This window comes from Peromyscus californicus, unplaced genomic scaffold, assembly GCF_007827085.1.
Source record: "Peromyscus californicus insignis strain IS unplaced genomic scaffold, ASM782708v3 Scaffold_11__1_contigs__length_118956290, whole genome shotgun sequence".
NCBI classification, from domain to species: Eukaryota; Metazoa; Chordata; class Mammalia; order Rodentia; family Cricetidae; genus Peromyscus; species Peromyscus californicus.
Window position 1 is genome coordinate 4,511,945 of NW_026294402.1, and position 10,552 is coordinate 4,522,496.

The window sequence follows — 10,552 nt, forward strand, 5'->3', positions numbered from 1 at the left end:
TCTACAGATACAAGAAAATTGAAGTAACATCCTGTGTCAGATCTGACCACCATGATTAAAGCTGGATGTGAACAGCAGAAACAGCAGAGAGCCTACAAACTCATGGGAACTGAACAACTCTCTACTGGATGAATCAATACAGAAATTAAGAAAGAAATTGAAAATGTTTTAGAATTGAGTGAAACTGAAAACGCAACATACTCAAATCTATGGCACACCCAAATCTAAGGCAGTTCTAAGAGGAAAGTTCATAGCAACACACACACACACACACACACACACACACACACACACACACACACACACAGAGAGAGAGAGAGAGAGAGAGAGAGAGAGAGAGAGAGAGAGAGAGAGAGAGAGATACACAAAAAGAGAAGATATTTCATACTAGTAACTTAATATCACATCTGAAAGATCTAGAACAAAAAGAAGAAATCATACTCAAAAAGAGTGGATAACAAGAAATAATCAAACTCAGGGCTGAAATCAACACAATAGAAACAACAAACAAAAACAACACAAAGAATCGATGGAACAAAGAGCTGATTCCTTGAGACAAACAGTAAGAAGGACAAACCCTTAGCCGAATTAACTACGAGGTGGAGAGAGAAGATCCAAACTAACAAAATTAGAGATGAAAGGGGGCAGAACAACAGACACCAAGGGAGTCCAGATCCCAAGGACACACTTTGAAAACCTGTGCTCCGCCAAACTGGAAAACCTAAAATAAATGAATACATTCCTTGAGGTATTCCACCTACCCAAGTTAAATCCAGATAATATACGCAATTTAAACAGACCAATAGCCGCCAGTGGACTGGAAGCAGTCATTAAATGTCTCCCAACTGGAAAAAAAAATCAGAGCCAGGTGGATTCAGCACAGAATTCTACCAGATGAAAGAATTCAAAAAATTCATGCCAATATTCCTCAAAACATTCTGCAAAAGAAACAGAAGGAACATCGCCTTTCAAGAGCCCACAGTTATCCTGACACCTGAGCTACAATGAGCTCAGTGATACTTTTGGAGGATTTTGTCTGATATTGCTTTGTTTGGGCTTACTTTAAACCAGTGGGCCTTTTGTTCATATACTGTAGTTTCCAGTTTTGTGTTTTACGGGATTTCCGGGAGAGTCAAGTGTGTGTGTGCACCTGCATGTGTTTCTGAGTGTTTGCTTGTTTTGCCCTATTCCTGTTTGTTTGTTTTTATTTTATTTTTTTTTAGATGCCTGTTTGTTTTTTAATGAAAGAGAGAAAGGAAGCGTAGATTTGGAGAAGTGTGGATGCTGTGGAAGGAGTTTGGGGAGGAGAAACCATGATCAGACTATATTGTATGGAAAAAATCTATTTTCGATACAAATTAAAACAGTTACAGGCGGAGGCTGGAGAAGAAGGCTAAGTGGGTAAGAGCACTCGTCGCTCTCACGGGTCTCTCACTGGTCTGGATCCCTGGGAACTGCCCAAGATCTGCCTGTCTCTGACTCCCCAGTTCTAGAACTACATACACATGGCCACCACAGCCACCACACCTGGCTTTGCATGCTTAAACTCAAAGCCTCAAGGCAAGCCGTCTCCTGACGCTCCTGTAGGTAAGTCCTGCCAACTGGCTTGCTGTGCTGGACATGGATAGAATGATTTCTTTAATCCAGCAGTGCTCCACCTGTGGGTCACAACCCTTTTGGGGGTTGCATATCAGATGTCCTACATGTCAGATATTTACATCATGATTCATAACTAGCAAAATTACAGTTATGAAGCAGCAATGAAATAATTTTATGGTTGGGGGTCACCACAATATGAGGCACTGTATTAAAAGGTCGCAGCATTAGGAAGGTTGAGGACCACTGCTCTGGTCTAACATTGGCCCCAGCATGTGAGTTACTATTTTCAAATGAAGAGATGGTGCTTGGGGAGGCAATTTTTCTCACTTAAAGCCAAATGTCATGTTAGAATCTGAATCTTGTGTCATGTTGTTTACAGTCTTCTGAACATGAAGGCTCTCCAGAGTCATAGCTGGCACTCACCACCACCACAGGCAGAACAGGAGCCCACCACTCACGAATCTGCTTCCTATGAGAAGCTGACTTTCCCGTTCACCCTTGAACTTGCAGCAGAACCCAGCAGGCTCCATTGCGATGAGTTTCCTGGTTCTTTTGCAATGTATTTCACCAGTGTCCTGATTGCATTACTGCCGTGGTTTCTTTTCTCAACACGTGTAAAGAAAAAAAAAAGCACACTACATTTCCCATTAAGCAACCCTGCAACACTGTAAAGGACAACTGAGGGTAGACCTCAACTCCAAGGTCCATTCGTGAAGATGTTCCTGCAGAACGCAATCACCAAAGCGGCTTTGGAGAACTCAAGCAGAACTCAGCTCTCCAGCCATGACAAAGCCGTTGTTACCTTGCAGTCTGTGTAGCTGTCTGCCCATACCCACAGCCTCACAAGATCCAGCCCAGAATTAGCATGCCCTGTAGAAATAGGTGGGGAGGGTCACTCAACCCTTACCTGATACCCCAGCTGCTCAGTCCCTCCCATGCCAGCCCCTTCAGCAGCTGCATACCATCTGGCCCTAGATGCATGTGGTTCCCGGAGGTCCTGGAAAACTAAGTGGGCAGGGGCAGGCTCCACTAACACACCATTCAAGAGATCTCCATCGGCTCTGGTAGAACTTGTCAGTGAGGCCCCTGTTTGGGGTCGTCCGTATTCCTATAAGTAACCTCATCCCTGCTCTGTAGGGAACGCCTCACTCCTGTTCCTGTAGGGAACCCTTCACCCCTGCTCCTGCATGGAACCCCTCACCCCTGCTCCTGTAGGGAACCTCTCACCCCTGCTCCTGTAGGGAACCCTTCACCCCTGCTCCTGTAGGGAACCTCTCACCCCTGTTCCTGTAGGGAACCCTTCACCCTTACTCCTGTAGGGAACCTCTCACCCCTGTTCCTGTAGGGAACCCCTCACCCCTGCTCCTGTAGGGAACCCCTCACCCACGCTCTTGTAGGTAAGTCTTACCAAGTGACTCGCTATGCTGGACATGAATAGAAGAATTGTTTCTTTAATTCAGCAGTGCTCCACCTGTGGGTCACAACCCTTTTGGGGGTTGCATATCAGATGTCCTACATGTCAGATATTTACATCATGATTCATAACTAGCAAAATTACAGTTATGAAGTAGAAACAGAATATTTTATGGCTGGGGGTCACCACAATATGAGGCACTGTATTAAAAGGTCGCAGCATTAGGAAGGTTGAGGACCACTGCTCTGGTCATTGGCCCCATCTGCAGTGGACAGACATTTGTTCACATCTCAGAAGAAGTAACAACATTGCTGAACCTCGACCCTCTACTCACAGTACAAGTGTCTGAAAACACTGTTTTGCGGAAGTTTTGTGTAGAACTGGATTGTAGGGATATTCAAGAAGTTATTTAAAGTTTGCATTTTACTAATTTTTTTTGTATGTCCATGATCTTGTTTGGTTCTCAACCCTTCAGAGAAATGAAGAAAACACAGCGGGTGGTCCCTCCACCCAGTGGCAGAGGAGAAAACTAGCTTCACCAACAGCAAAGATGAGATCTGTGTCTGCACACCTTGGCTGCCGGCCATCTTCTTCTTCTTCTTCAGTTCTTGACCATAAAGCAGTGTCTGCCTTCCAGTTTGTACTTTTGTTGTTGTTGTGGATTGTTTATTTCAGCCTCTGTGACACCCCCCACCAGGCTTGAATGTAGGGGTGTGCCTTTGGCTTCTGTATATTCAGTACAGTGCCTGTCCTAGTTAGCTGTCGATGTCAGCTTGACACAGCCTGGAGTCAGCAGAGAGGAAGGCCTCCGCTGAGAAGTGTGTCGATCAAGTTAGCCTGTGGGCATGTCTGGGAGGCATTGCCTTGATTATTAATTAATGCAGGAGGACCCAGCCACAGTAGGTGGCACCATCCTTAGATGGCCGTAGAGAAGAAAGTTAGCTAAGCATGAGAGTGTGCCAGCCAGAGAGGAAGCCAGCACACAGTGTTCAATCTCCTGCTTGAATTTTTCTCCTGGACTCCCTCAATGACAATGACTTACCCGTAAGTGTAAGACAAATAACCCCTCTTCTCCCCAAGTAGCTTCTGGTCAGAACTTTCATCATAGCAACAGAAATGAAACCATGATACTGGCCAAGACCAAGACGGCCTCAGGAGTGTGAATAAGAGGAGCACATGTTGGGGTGAAATGGGTAATTCCACGGCCCTGCTTGTGTCTTCATGTAGGCGAACGCCTACACAGTATCAATGGTGATTGGAAATTTTAAAATAACAAATGACTGCCTTATGTAGTCCAAAAAGAAGACACTGCATACACGTAAATTTTAAAACCAAAAGGCATAACTACCTTGCAAGGCCTTCCAAGGATTTTGAAAACTGAAAGCCCAGAGCTGGCACTAGACAGCAGAGGCTGGCCGTATGTACAGGCTTCTGAAGTTTGCGGTAGAAGCTGGAGCCCAGTGCTGCCACCCAGTGGTCGTGATCAGAACCAAGACTCTCGCGCCCTGACCTGAGCTGGTCCCCGCGCCTCCAGCGGAGCCCAGCCCTGGGCCAACACCTTCAAGCTGAGGCAAGCACAGCCTCCCCTAGGCTGAAGCTGTTGACCCTAGTCTGTGCAGGAGTTGGCCTGGGCTGCAGGGCCCTTTCTTAATCCACAGCTCAGCTGTTCCTGGCTTCCTCCTCAGGACAGTGACCTTGACGCTTTGCTTCATGTCTCTGTATGAGCGAAGCTGAAAGTATGCTTACTTAATGCTGCACTTACAACATCTGGCTTGATTTCCCCTGGTCTTCTTCAGCTGCTGACAGTGACCACCCCCTCTACGCAAGAGTGTGTTGGCCAAGCTATTCCAGCTAAACCGCCGCGACTCTACAAAGGAAAACCCTTCGTGCCTGTACTCTGTGAACAGGGTGCATCTTTCTCTTTGCATTTAACTCTTTTAAAGCGGAGGTTCTTAATCCCTGATGCAGTGAGACTCAACAGAAAGGAAGGATCAGTTATGAGTCAGAATCTGGGGGGAGGAGGGCGAGAAGTTTCTAGCAAGTTCTCAAAAGTGCTTTTTCTCCTCTCGCTTTCTTTCAGTGGCACTCACTTCTGAAATGGCCATTTGTAAATATTAGTGCGTCGAAATTACCTAGAGGGCTCGTTTAAGACAAGCACGACTGATCCCCCGTGGCTAGATTTTCTGATTCAGTCAGTCTTGAGTGAATTCCAGAATCTGCATCTTTAACAGGTTTCCAAATAGGATTATTTGAATTCTGAATTTCCCACAAAGCTCTCAGGAAGTAAAGGCTTGCTCCCAACGCCAGATGTATCTGTAAGACCAGTACAAAGCTTCTTTAACTCTCTATACAGATACACATATGTATATATCTCCTTTAAGAGATGGCTTCGAGCAGAAGCCACCCTCATCACTGGGAACACGCCTTTGGAGATCAGACTTTGTGGACACTATGGTTGGTGCCATTCCAGCCCATCAGTACTGTCCCCTTTCAGCCCTCTAGCTCCATGGTGGCCACAGTAGTAAAGCTCTGAGAAGATGAGGAGCAAGGAAACAGGTGGGGAGATGTCTGACTGTTCTTGGGGCCGACTCTGAGTGTGGTGCCCCCAGACCTTTGATTCTTTTGGGGGTTCACCATCAATATCACTTCAGGCTCTAGATGAAGGCTGCAAGCTTCCACCCAAGCAGTCTCCCATCCAAATGTCCTGCTTAAATGCCACATGTTTGTAAAGTTGAAGCCAGCCTCGCATTCACCTTGGCTCCTTCACAAACAGCCATGCAGTCCCTACAGACAGTGGCCAGTTGTTAGGGGTGGGGTCTTGGCTGGTGTCAAGACTCTACAAGCATGAGTGATTGCAGCCAGTTGTGAAACATCTTTTCCAGAAAGGGCCAGTGCCTACCTGCACCCCAAGAGCTCTGGATCTGGTTGAAGTTTGTGGACCCTCGTTAAATTACTTTGACAAACAACTTGGAAAGAGAGTTTATTACCACAGTACAAGGGCAGGCAGCATCCTTCCACCATGATGCCTGGGGTTGGCTAGCCAGGAGGCAAACAGGATGTGCCACTTGGTGAGACAATTTCCAGTTTATGCTTCTTACACAAGAGGGGCTGCCATTGATCACTTTCTCTGTTTCAGGTTTGAGTTCTCGCAAAGGAAGACATTGCTGGTTTCTTGTTGCTGTGACCCAACCCCTGACAAGAAGCAGGACACAAGGACGGGCTTTCTCCAGGGTTAAGGCGAGACCAGGGCTCTACAGTTATGCTCACACTTAGACCCTCCAGACCACACGGAGTAAAAAGATCTGAACTGGGACTAGAGGTTACAATGTTAAAATGACAAAAGAAAACATCAGAGGGATTCTTAAACTGTTGATTTTTTCTTTTCTGCCTGATTCACAAACCCATAAACTATCATGGAAAAGCAGAAGAAGCTGACCAAATAAAACTGAATTTTTTACAAGGCAATATATATACACCAAAGACCAAAATATTAAAGAAATTTCTTATGTGAAGGGATTTTTTTCCTTTGTTAATGTTGAAATATCTTTTAATATCAACAAGAAAATGGCCATCAAGTCAATAAAATCCAAGGTCACATAACAGGGTTAAGCCTCATTCAGAGTTCCAGAAACATGATATAAAGCCCTAAGCTTCTTGACTTTTTAATCTCACATGAAAGTTGGATGGGTTTAGAGGTTTTGAATTTTGGTTTTTAGTGATGGGAAATTGAACACAAGGCATTGAGTATATGCAGTGTACACTCTACAACTATACCTCAATAACTCTTTAGTTTAATGGAGATAAGAATATAAGAAAGATTAAAGACGCCCCTGCCCTGCTGACACAGACACAAAGTGTGGTAATGCAGCTGATAAACAGTTAAAAGAAACACGCCTTTTAATTCACTTCATATCAGTTCTGGAGATTTATACTAAGGATATACTTGAACATATACACACAAATTGGCTGCCGTAGATAATCATCAGGCTTACAGCTTTACCAGCTTGGCCTTCTCATCAGCTGTGATAACAACTTTCATTTAAAGATTGAGGACAATTGTGCTGGAGTTTAAAAGAAAACCCACAGGGGAGACAAGCTGTAGATTTCACAGCTTCCTGGAGGAGGGAGGGGGAGGAGAGAAAGAGAAAACCATGTCCCTTTGAGTCTGTCATGGAGGTTCAGCAAGCAGGCACCCAGAGAGCAGACAAGAAGACACACTGTGAGGAGGGGTGTTAGGGAGAGTGTGCCCAGGCGGGAGGAAGAGGAGGATGGGGGAGGGAAAATCAAGGCTGAGGCTTTGTGGTGGTCCCACACACTGCACGACAGAACAACTGAAGGGAAGGAGGTCTGTTTAGGATCACGGTTCAAGGATTCTGCCTGTAATGGGAACAGGAGCTTGAGGCAGCTGATCACATTACAGCTGCAGCCAGCGGGCAGAACTAGATGCGTGCTGGTGATCTACATGAGGAGCTTTCCCTGCTCTGCTGTGTTCAGCCTGGGACCCCAGCCCACACAAGGGTGCTGCACACGTGGAGGTTGGGTGCTGCACACGTGGAGGCTGGGTCCTCTCACTTCAATTAGACCAATCTAGAAACTCCCTCTCACAGATGTGCCTCCTGGCTCAGCAGACACCCCGTTGACAGCCATTGTTAACCCACATTATTAAGGGACAGACTAAAAGGGACAAAGTGGTTCCTGGGGGACAGGCTGGGGGAACCTAGAGCACAGGACATTTCTAAAGATTAAAGAGGTCAGAACTAATAACGGCAGAGAGAAAAGGACGTGAACAAAGTCACCAAATGGGACAACCTAGAGTTTATGTCACTGATAATTAATGCTCAATAGATGCCAGTTATTGCAACTGCCCTTCTCTTGTTTAGATTTTTATCTCCTTGTGCAGAAAAAGTAGATTATGGTAACAGTGGGCTGATATTTGCATTATCCTTCTACTGAAAACTCATAAAATATAAAATAATTTCAACATGTTACTAGCTCAACAAATTTGTGACGAAACATGTGGCAGAGACATCGTAAAGCAGACAGACTCACTCTGTGGTAGAGGGCAGACCTGCCTAAAGTCCAGGAAGGTAAGGTGCACTGTATAATGGAGGGAAGGGGGAGAAAATGAGAAAGAATAATTGGGTAAGCATCAAAACGCAAATATTTACAAGACATGGCCTGGGACAGCTCTGTCCTTCCATCCCCTCCTCATGCAGATGTGTGTCTCCTGACTAAAGCATCCTGTCCCGCTGTGGGAAGATCTAATTATGAGAAAATTCTGAGCAGACCGATAGCCAATGCACCAGCCGAGTGGCCCCTGGACTCTGCTGTGATAGGAGTGCTAAGTCAACTCCTGAGATAGACTCCTTTCTGTCTTCCCATTAAGGGGCAGTTCCACTGCTGGCCAGGCAAAGGGAGAGGAAGAGAGGGAGAGGAGAAAGGGCGAAGAGAGGGGAGGGAGAGAAAGGGAGTGGAAATCTCTCCGTATGTGTTATTGTGGGATAGTAGTTAGGATACCATTCCTTTTAGCCCCTTGGCTCTGTCTCTTCTTGAGGGAAATAGCATATATGCACAGGTATAGGAGACAGAATGAAACTGCGGAGAATACAAACACCATGGAGTAGTGGTTTGCATGGTTTTTTTTTAAACACAGGGACTTAAATACTAGAAGAAATGTATGAAGTCATCAAATAATAAAAATAGAAATTATTAAGGAAGAAAAATATATTCAGTTAAATTTAAAACTTGATGGAGAATATCAACAATGGGATAGGCTAAACAGAAGAAAGCATTGGCGAATTCAGAGCCAGGCATGGTGGCACCCGTAACCTATAGCCTGTAACCCCGGCCAGCACTGGCCACCTGGAGGGACAGGATTTCAGCAACTTTGGAGCAGTGTGAAAAGAACAAATGTTCAGAGCCAGAGAGACGTTCAGAGTTAAGAACATGTAACACTCTGGCACAGGACCTGAGTTAAGTTCCCAGCACCCACATGGAGTGTCTCAAGCTGCCTGTCACTACAGCTCTAGGGAGATATGATGCCTTCTTCTGGCCCCCACAAGAACCGGCACCCGTGTGCACAGACCAACACACAGACACACATGTACACATAATTAAAAATAAAGCAAATTCTTAAAAAGAACAAATATTTATATTATTAGGGTCCAAGGTGAGGAAGTCAAAAAGGTTGAAAGATAATTCCAATAGCAGAAAACATCCCAAGCATCAGGAAAGTTACAGATGTTTACGTGGAGAGGATCAAAGTTCACCAGACAAATTTAATTTAACAAAATCTATCCAAAGACATTCATAATCAAGCTCTCAGTGATTGGATATAAGATTATCAAGCCATTAAAAGCACAAACAATACATAGAGGTGTCTCAGTTTCTCTTACTGTAGCCAAAACCCCACAGGCCAGAGAGAATGCTGTGAGATACTCTGAGGAATGGAAGGTGGAGCAGTGAGCACCGGCCTCCAGTTTCTCAAGTGTGTTCCCTCACTCCGCCACTAGATGGCATTCACACCCTGACATTTGAGCTAAAGGCAGAGCTCCCCAAGCATTGGGGGGCCCTGGAAAGGTTGGTTACTTAGTAACTCAGGAATTCGGGGGGCGGGGCTTATTCAGTCCAAGGGCATGAGGGTACGCGATTGTTCAGAAGATCAGCGATGACTTCTTCCACAAAGGCTGTTGCTCACTTAACCAAGTTTGCAGCTGTCATTAAACCTTTGTACTTGACATGATCACATCTTCCAGGACCTTTTTCCTCTGAGTGACGCACAGCTCAGTCCTTTATGCATTTAGCTACCTGCCTCAGGATGTAAGCCTCGGGAAAGCTGGGTCAACATTTCCTACTCACCCTGCATGCCTACCTCAGGAACTGCACCACACCTGCCCATTACGCAAGTTCGTAAAAGTTGCGGGTTGGACTTTAAAAATTAGGACAGTGTAAGCATCGAAGGTTCTAGATGCCTGCGCCCAATCTCCCTCATACCTACGTAATTACCTTCTTTTCTGTGTCTTACTTTCCTTACTGGAGAAAGAGGCTGGTTTAGCTTTCGCAGGGTTTTCTGGAGATCCCACACTTAAAGTTAGAGCAATCAGCAGGACAGCTCAAAAGCAGGCAGACCGTGCGCTGGACAGGGCATCTGGGTGAGGAGGCGGGAAACAGCGGGAAAAGGAGCCAGACACACTAAGATTCTGGCAAGTACACACTGTTTGAGTGATAACTATGCCTTAAACCTGAGGTCAGCACTTGGGCAGGTCGGCAGCTGCAGGATCTTCTAAGTGTGTACCCAGGCCCTGCACAAGAATATTTTCCTGTTCCAACATGCAGTCGAGGCAGATGGAGGGTTGTGGCAAAGGATCTTTTATGCATGTTTACTTGGGTCAAGTTGTGGTGCCTCTGTGGACAAGATTCTCATTTGGCCCATTTGAAGAATTGCTTCTAATTTATTATAACTATGGATTCTTCCTCTGTGGCTCTTCTTGTCCTTCCAGGGTTAGAAGGAATTGGGTTTCTAGGACAGCCAGGCTCTCT